The 9,737-nt window shown below is 40.0% G+C and overlaps 1 protein-coding gene across 1 annotated transcript in view; it reads left to right on the top strand.

Moving 5' to 3' along the window:
- Window positions 1-547: 547 nt before the first annotated feature.
- Window positions 548-9,737, top strand: part of MACC1 (metastasis associated in colon cancer 1) — a 41,510-nt gene continuing 32,320 nt past the window's right edge. The window contains exon 1 of the mRNA XM_015426150.1: window positions 548-694. The gene's annotated coding sequence lies outside the window, so the exon portion shown is untranslated. The remainder of the gene's footprint in view (window positions 695-9,737) is intronic.

The following is a 9,737-nucleotide window of genomic DNA, read 5'->3' as shown; positions in this document are numbered from 1 at the left end:
AACACAGGGTATAAATATTTATATGAATAGTTACATACATTTTCTTATTTCCTCCCCAGCTAACAACTGGTGCCACCCCAACGTGTCCACCTGCAGACAGCTCAGAGTGTCTCATCTCCAGAATCTGGTCGTTCAGGTTCTGATATTATTTTAAACCTCTTGCACTTGCAGCTTTTAAATTCACTGTTTTCCAACCAGAGCATTAGACCCACTTTTTTAGCCTGGCTGCTCCCTTTCAGTGTGTAGCCTACATAATTCAATAGGCATTTATCTACAGGGTGGCCAAACCAAACAAAACGCACAGAAAACAAATTACAGAAACGGAACGTACTTTCTCTCACGCTTCCTCCTCCCTCCCGCCCTAAGGTGAAACTTCCATAACGAAACCAGCTCGCCTAGTTTCAGGTATGAGCCGAATGGAACGATGGGTAATGTAGTTCGGTCTTCTTGAAGCGCCTACTTCAGTGGGAGCAATGAAGCCGCTGACGGACTCAAAGTCCCAGACAAAATTGCTACCACCCACAAGAAGCCACAGGTAGAAGGCGCGTGTTCTGGGTTAAAGTAGTTGCTCTATTCGCATTTGTTGAAGCCAGCATGGAAACATCGGGGATACTTTAACATGCGAAGGTTTTCAAGACAATGCCTGTCTGTGCCTTAAGATAAGCAGCGACGGCATCTTTAAGCAGAAGAAAAGGTATGTTTTAAAAGTTATAAGTTTCAGACTCTGCATGACTTAAAACCGGGGGGGGGGAGGGAGAGAAGGAAGAAGTATTTAGATCTTCGCATAAAGGGGGGGGGGCGCTTAGGATACAAATTCGCCTCCTGAAAAATCTGGCTTCCGGCTAACGCTTTGAAACAGGCTTTTAAAACTAACGTTGTAGGAGAGATATATGTACAGCCAAGGCATCCCGTGTGGGACTGATTGTGTGTTACTGTGATTTTAAAAAACGAGGTCATGTTCTCTTGCAGTCTTCCGAGTAGTTGTGGAAATTTTGACTAGCTGTTTCGGAAGGGAGCTCTGGGTATCATCACAAGTTGAAATTTTACTTCTGGCGTGGGGTACCCCCCCCGAGAACTAGTCCTTACAGTATGTTTGTATCAGTAGTAAAAGTATTTTCAAATAGATTCAGGTGGGTAGTCTTGTTGGTCTGAAGCAGCAGAACACAGTTTTGAGTCCAGTTGCACCTTTGAGACCAACAAAGGTTTAATCTGGGTATAAGGTTTCATTTGCATGCACCTGCAGTGTGTGTGCACACAAAAGCCTAAAATTTTGTTGGTCTTAAAGGTGCCACTGGACTCAAACTATTTTCAAATACTTCAGCTTATACTGGCAAAGAACAATACGCTTTGAAACAGGCTTCTTCTCACAGGAGAGCATTTCACATTTTCCTTAACTCTTTCTTCTTCATAGGACTCCCTGTATTAGGTTTCAGTCAGCCCACGCAAAATTCCAGCATAAATCATTGTTATTTGTTTAATGTTTAAAAAGATTATATACAAGGCCTTAGTCTATAAATCAAGACCCTACTCTGTAAACCTTGGAGCAGAGCAAGAACCCAAGCTTATGTTAACTAATGAAAGTTCCTGCTTCACAGAAATCTCTCTAATCAGGAACAGAGAAGAGTCTGATAAACCAAATGAAAACCATAGCATTTTAGGGGCCTGCTTATGTTTCTGATTTTCAACCTTTTCCGACCCAGACCGACCTTTGACTGTTTTATAAAGAATCCAGACCCAGCAAGTGCATGTGTGTGTGTGTGGGTGGGTGGGTCTGTGACCCACTTGAGTCCTGATTCAAGGGCTAAAGACCTCTGATTTAGAAGATAATATATCATCTATGGCTGTATTTCTTCATTCATAGTTTGCTGTTCTATGCTGCATTCTTAAAATGTACTATCCAGATTATCAGTCAGTGTAAGTACTCAGCCCTGGGCATATAACAGGCCTCCTAAACTATCTGGCTGAACCTCACTCCAGAAAAGAGAACAAACCAAACAAAACCAAACCACCAAGTTTATGGATTATTTATTGCTGCACCTTTTATAGGATGCAAACAAAGCCAGTTCTGGTAGTGTGTAACATATGGCATGCGTCATTACATATAAAACATGAAAGCAAGATGAGTGTTGGAAATTACTAATGATGTAAACCTGGGCTCTCAACTGGCTGAAGGATGTAATCACCTGCCTTTTTTTTTTTTACCAGTTTTACCAGTGTCATTTATTTACTTATTGAAAAGGCCTTTCTTATCCTGTCTTTCTACATATTTAAGGTAGCTTACAAGTAGATATAAATCTACATACTGCTAAAACCTCCATACAGGAACCCTTTGGAGATATGAAGTGTGTGATAACTTGCAATTTAAGCAATAAATAAAGTGCAATGCTAAACAGGGTTAGACCCTTATAAATTCATTGAAGTCAAGTGGTTTAAAAGGGTGTAGTTCTGTTTAGAATTGCCCTGATACATACTAGGGAGTAATTCCCATTGAATGCAAAGGGGTTTATTTTTGAGTAAAGCAGATGAAGATTGTGCTGAAAAATTATCACTAATGGTACGAAAAAAGCAATTTTCTAAAATTTTCTTTTGCCTTCCCTATTACACTTATACATCAAAGTAGCCTTTGTGCTTTTAACTTTCAGCCCTATCCCCACTAATTAAAAAATCCCTCTTGCCTCAAATTAATCAATCTATGAAATGGCTATTCTGATGCATACAAGATCTGCTAGGAAAATTTCTTATGAATCAAAGAACATCTAACATAAAATGACACTTTGGTGGGGGTATGTCATTCGTGAGAAAATACGCTTTCAATGACTGTAGTTTTTTGGCTAAAATAACAAAACAAAAACCTAATTCCTTGAAATTAGAAATTAAAAACAACAAAATTTTGAGTATCCAGACTTTCTTGGGGCTCAAACTACTTTGTTATTTTGAGAATAACTTTGATCCATTTATGTAAAAATTTCACATCCTTTTTGATTTCCATTGGGATGTCTGTCTGTTTTTGTTGTTGTTGCTCATGGGGTGCTTCTGCCAAGGCAGTAACCTTAGGCAACTGCAACCCACCAAACAAGTACACTGATGAAAAAATGTAAAGTAGACCTCAGCTCTAGTTTAGAACATCATCTTCTGAATTTGTAACTATTATTACAGAGGCTTATTCTTGGTGGCTTTAATAACCAAACTTTTCATCAACAAGCATTAAGAACTAGTAGTTGGAGATGTACTAATGAAAATCGAACTTATTCTACTTGTATACTATGCTCTTAACAAAGTTCCCAAGGTGATTAGAGGTGGATAGAAGCTGTAGCCTCCAGGTGGGACTTGGGGATCTTCTGGAATTACAGTTTATCTTTAGACTATGGAGGTCAGTTCCTCTGGAGAAAATGGATATTTTGGAAGGTGGAGGTCCCTGTACTGTCCAGGCTCTATCCCCAAATTTCCAGGAGTTTCCCAACCTGGATCTGGCAACCCAATGCCCCTCATGCCCTGCTGGTGGCCAGGGGGGACTTGACAATGCATCAAACTAAACAGTGTATGAGAGATCAATTATAAGCATCAGATCACCTTTATATATGAGAGAGAACTACTGATTAAGGATCTCCCAGTATTTTTTTATTACCCTTGCTCCCTGGTTTTGTTGTGTTTATAAGTTTTTATTGTTAAATATTATAGATAATAATTTTACACTGTCAAGTTGAAGCCAGTTCATGGCAACCCCAGGACCATGGGGTTTTCAAGGCAAAAGATAAGCAGAGGTGGTTTGCCTTTGGATAGCAATCCCTTTGTGTAGCAGTCCCAGTCATCCTTGGTGGCCTCCCATCCAAGTACTAATTGTGGCCTCCCATCCAAATACTAACCTACCAAGCTTTAGCGTCCAAGATTTGATGAGATAGGCTAGGTTGTGCATTAGGCTGCTATCTTATATTTTTAAATCGTTTATAGCTTTATTGTTCACCACCTTGAGAACTATGTTTTGGTGGAAATGTGGCATATAAATACTTTAAATAATTAATACATATTTGTAATTTAATGTAAAAGCATTAAGCAACTGTACCATACACCCTAGCTGCTCTTAACCCAAAGACAACCCATTCATATGAAAAGAAAGCAGAGTGCATGGGGGAATATATTTTAAAACAAAATAGGAGCATATGAATGGATCTGAAGAAGTGTGCATGCATACAAAATCTTATACCCAGAATGAAACTTTGTTGGTCTTAAAGGTGCTACTGGACACAAACTTTGTTCTGCTGCTTCAGACCAACATGGCTACCCACCTGAATCTGGGAGCATATGAGTTAAGTGAACTAAAACTTTCCTGATCCTGCATCTTTTCCCCAGTGCTAGAAGCATGGTTCCTTCTAGCCAGCTTCCAGTACAGGAAATCAGCCAGGCTGGGAGAAAAATGCTAAAAGAAATGGCCCCTTGAGGCACATGGGCCACTTTTGCAATCAAACAAAAAAAATTCCATATACCATAGGAAGGTCCCAGGAATGATGAGGTCTGAAGTTCTGCTGGAATTACAACTGGTCTCCAGAGTACAGAGGCCAGTTCCTGGAGGGAATGGCAGGTACCAAACATGGACTCTGTGGCATCACATCCCCTCCCAAGGCAACCAACCCAAATCTCCAGGACCTTTCCAAACTGATGTTGGCAACTGTATGCCCACTAGAACCTGTTGTGCAAAAGAGAATTTTAATTGCTTATAGTATGGGGATACATTCTCCATTCTGTCTGAAAGTAAGGAAGGATAATTCCTTGGGTGAAACTGGTAATTCCTGAGCATTTCTTCCTGTGTGGGAGTGTAAGAGGAGTTACAGTCAGAAATGTTTCCCCTTGAAATCAGTCAGAGCAACTATACTTCCAGTTTTAAATAATCCGATTCAAATTTTAAAAATGACAGACAATTCAAATCCAGCTTCCATTTGTTTTGTACACCCTTAATATTTTCCTCCTGCATCCCCGTGGCCACACCTGAGATGATTCAGATGCTGCTGGCTTTAGTAGTTGCTAGCTGTAATGCCTACCATTCTTTAGCAGTAGATACCTGTAGTAATTTGGGTTGACCTAACTGAATTTGGAGGACTCTGATAAAATCAGTTGGTTGTGATGTTGGTTGTGATGTGCACATCCTTGGTCACAGTGTTGCTCTCCCAATGCCAAGCTGCATGAGTGCTACAACATGCCCTTAGATAGTATCAGTATTTGCCCTAAATCAAATGACTGCCAGTCTTCCAAGTTTATGTTACCACAATTTCAAACTGGATTGGTGCCTCCAGTTACATCAGTTAGGTTAACTCAACAATTTCCTCTGGTAGGTGGTTCAAAACACTAATTATATACTATGTTCACCTTTTAAAGGTATAGTCTTTTAAAGAAAATTAGATGGCAAAACTGGGTTGTATTCAACAACCTTTTTTCTGCCAGTTGAAGGGCACTTTTTGCTGATTTCTTCTCTCATTGCAGACTCCCCAGTTAGCTGGTTGTGAAAAATCCCCCAACCCTCAAGAGCAAAATGTTACAGGAGCCTCAGTAGGTGTGGGAGTCAGGGAAAATCACCTTCCAAAAGGTTTGCTCCGCTTGTGTTACTTTGGATTGAATTTGAACCTACTTTCTCTTCTGCAAAATAACTGTTGAAGGGAGAGGAGGGGTGAGGAAATTGGGGTTCCTCGCCTGGTGTATATGAAATCAAAACTGAGTTAAATGTATGTGGTTTTTATTGTTTCTTTGATTAGGAACCTGAAAATGTTGCTACTTCCTATTTTTCCTGTAATGTCTTTTTCTACCCTATTTATGCAAAGTACACAAAATACTGTTTCTTAAAAGGCTAAATAAATGTTTTCAAGTGCAATTGTTTTATCATCTTAAAAATCAATAGGTGCAGATTACTTGATTTTTAAACCCTACTCTGTACCTAATTCACTCCCCTGAATGAGCTTGACACTTAACTGGGATCCTCATTAAATTGCCTGTTAAGAGGCTTGACTGCTCAGGTGAGTTCCAGTGAATTCCCAACCGTTTAGGGTCTGTCTGACATTTGAGTTATTTACTGTCAAAGCTCTTTATTTCTTTCAGTTCTAGTAGATTATCTTGGCTTGTACTGTCACTAAAGACTTCCAATTTTTACACAATCCTATCAAGACAGGTGGGATGTGCTGTTTATTATTATCATTACTACACAATAGCTTCCAGAAACGTTTCTTCCCTAACAGTATCTTAGGTTCATACCTGTTAGGGCCTGTCTGTCTATCTTGCAGACTGAAGCTGTATTCTGACATTCCTTTTAATTTCAGATGGGTAGCCATGTTGGTCTGAAGCAACAGAACAATTTTTAACTCCAGTGGCACCTTTAACACCAACAATGTTTTATTCAGGGTAACTAATCCTTTTCTTTAAGGTAGTTACCTCCATGCTTGAGAGGAGATGGATGGAGAGTAACAACAGGGTCTCAGTTAATTATTCTCAGCATTCCACAATTAAGAAGGGTATATTTATACATCAATCTCCAGTTTTTATATATTTATTTGCTTCACTATCCCCCCCCCAAAATTAAATCCAAACAAATGGTGACCATATAAACTAAGCTTGTTATTCCTGTTTGGTCCATGCATCTGTTAAACATCTTCATTATGCTGTATGTTAATTTGCTGCTCACCCTCTACCTATATGTATGGACTAATAACTTCCAATTCACTGTATCTGAAGAAGCGTATGTGCACAGAAAACCTTATACCTTGAATAAACTATGTTGGTCTTGAAGGTGTCACTGGACTCAAATTTTGTTCTATTCCTTTTAATTGGCATTAGGCAAGGATGTGCACAATGCCGATTTTTTGGGGGCACCTGTGTGCCCCCTTCTTTCAATTCTGCTACACAGAATTTCCCAATTATTTCAATAGAATTTTTTTTAAGTTCACATTTTTTCATCCTATACATTATGAGTGAATAAAACTTTGTCCTAAAAGAAAAACAATAATAGGAATGTCTCAAAATTCCCCAGTTTTTCTTTGGAAAAATTGAATACTATATATTTTGAATGAGTAAAACGTTGTCTTAACAAGCATTTCAAAGGAAAATAATCCATAGAAGTCTCTTTTTCAGTGTTCCCCCAAATTTCCCAATGTTTCCATTAGGAAAGAATGGGGGGGGGGATCCTCAACAAAAAAAGAAAGAAAGAAAAAGGAAAATATTTTTGCCCCCAAATTCCCCCCCCCCCCGGGATTTCACTTCTCTAATTACAGCTGATCTCCAGCCTACAGAGATCAGTTGCTGTGGAAGAAATGCCAGCATCAGAGGGTGAACTCTATAGCATCAGATCCCCACTGAGCTCCAGCCCTGCAAACTATGCCCTCTCCCTGGCATCACCCCCAAATCTCCAGAAATTTCCCTAGCTGTAGTTCACAACCCTATGTCTGCTGGCTTTGTGTCTTAATTAGTGCTTCTGTGTTAGGTCCGTGCCTAAGTGGCATCTCTTCATCACATCTGGGAAAAACCTGGAAGTGACATGTGGTAAAACCATAGATATTCCAGTAATTCCGAGAACTTGAAGTGACATAGCAATGCAGCTGATGTGGCTGTTTTAAAGGGTTTTTTCCTGCCACTGTTCGGAGCAATGCTCCCTCTAAGCTCTGGAGTCTTGTGAGCAAAAATTTTACTTTGTGAGCTAATGACATTAAAGTTGTGAGCTAGCCATTTGGTTACTGCATAAATGAGTTTGCTCTGGAGTTAATCCTTCCTGAGCTAAGAAAAAATGTGTGAGCTGGAGGCTAAAAAACGGTGAGCTAGTTCACACTAACTCATCTTAGAGGAAACACACTGGCTTGGAGAGGTGGTGGGCAAAGAGGGCTGCCACTGGGAGGTATTCTGCCATAGTAGGGGCTTGGCAGCCCTATCCGTGCCTTTGTTGTCTTAGTTTCAGAGGGTAGCCATATTGGTCTGCAGGAAAACAGCTAGAGACCAACAAGATTTGGGGGGTATAAGCTTTCAGGGGTCAAAGCTCCCTTTCTCAGCGACTCCCTTCATTAGGGAGCTTTGAACTCTTGAAGGCTTATACCCTCAAAATTTTGTTGGTCTCTGCTACTGGACTTGAATCTAGCTGTTTGCCTTCTTAGTTAGTGAATTCTGTGTCTCATCCTATGTGGTCCATGCTCTGCTTTCTTTGTGTGCATTAGGGTGGCCAGGTCTGGGTTTGAAAATACCTGGAGACTTTGGAGGTGGATCCAGGAGAGGGTGGGTTTGGGGGAGGGGAGGCACCTCAGCATGGTCTAGTGCCATAGGGACCACCCTTCAAATCAGCCATTTTCTCCAGAGGAGCTGAACTCTGTCAGCTGGAGATCAGTTGTAAAAGTGGGAGATCTCCAGGCCCCACCTGGGGTCTGGGACCCCTAGTGTGCATTTGGCTCATTCCTTGACTGCCCTCTTTGCCAGGTTGGCCAGTGTTGCCACATGTTAATGTTTTGTTTTGTTTTTTAATCTAACAAGATCTTTACCAAGGATCTTGATATACCCTCTGTGGCTATTCCTGATTTTGGTCCAGCTGGCATCATTATCCAGAAAAGATGGTTGCCCCATACCTTGTATAAATATGGGCTATCATCAAAATTGATTGAACTGCTAGATCAAAATAGAGCTCTTTATGAGTCTTAATTTCAGTTAACTGATCTACACTTGGGTAATAAAAGAACTGCTCTCAAACCTTTCAGATCTTATCGGAGATGCCCAGCTCACACTGTAATATCATTTATTTATTTATTTTATTTATTAAATATTTACCCTGCCCTCTCAGCCATGGCTGGCTCAGGGCGGCTTACATAATATCAAATACATAATTTACAATAAAACATGAATAATTTAAATTAAAACAATACTAAAATAATTTAAACTATACAACTCAATAAGTGCTAGTAACATTAATTCCCGATGGCTGTAGTTACACAATCAACTCTTTTTGCTTTTTCTAACACATCACTATGAAAGTTCTTCATGCTTTTGCTGTCTGTGCATAGATTCCTAAAATCTGAAATGCTTTTGTTTCTTTAAACTATTAAGACTATGATCCTCTCTCTGTCTTTCTGTCTGTTATGTATCTATATTTCAGTGTCTTTAATTCCTCATTCACTTTGTGCCTTCTTGGTAGGATTTTGCAATAAAACCGCATTCTCCATGTTCAAATGATGCAATATTCTTAGTGTGCTTCCAGGCAAACCTGCTTCACTTACTCTGTATTGTGCAGGCATGCTTGCAATGATATTATAATTAAACATGGTTTTGACTCAGTGAACTTTGCTCCTATTCTTAATTATTGTGCATACTGTTAAATGAGACCAATGTTTTGGGGAAATTACTTTTAAAAACATAGATAAGCCAAAGTTATGCCTGTCAGTGAAATATAAGTATTCCCAGGGCTCGTTTTGTAGAAAAGGCCCAGCAGGAACTCATTAGCATAATAGGCCACACCCAACAGCAAGAACTCATTAGCATATTGGGCCACACCCCTGACAGCACAGCTCATTAGCACATTAGGCCGCACCCACATGTTACCAGAAGTGTGGTTATCCAGCCACACCCACCTTTTGCTTGTTATTCTGTTTACCTTGTTTGTTGTCAAAACCCAGGGCCTTTTTTGTAGCAGGAACTCCTTTGCATGTTAGGCCACACACCCCGAATGTAGCCAATCCGAATGAGTTCCTGCTGTTGGGTGTGGCCTATTATGCTAATGAGTTCCTGCTGGG

Source organism: Gekko japonicus, unplaced genomic scaffold (genome assembly GCF_001447785.1).
Source record: "Gekko japonicus isolate JY-2015 unplaced genomic scaffold, Gekko_japonicus_V1.1 scaffold77, whole genome shotgun sequence".
Taxonomy (NCBI): Eukaryota; Metazoa; Chordata; class Lepidosauria; order Squamata; family Gekkonidae; genus Gekko; species Gekko japonicus.
This window is presented reverse-complemented; position numbering and strand designations above follow the sequence as displayed.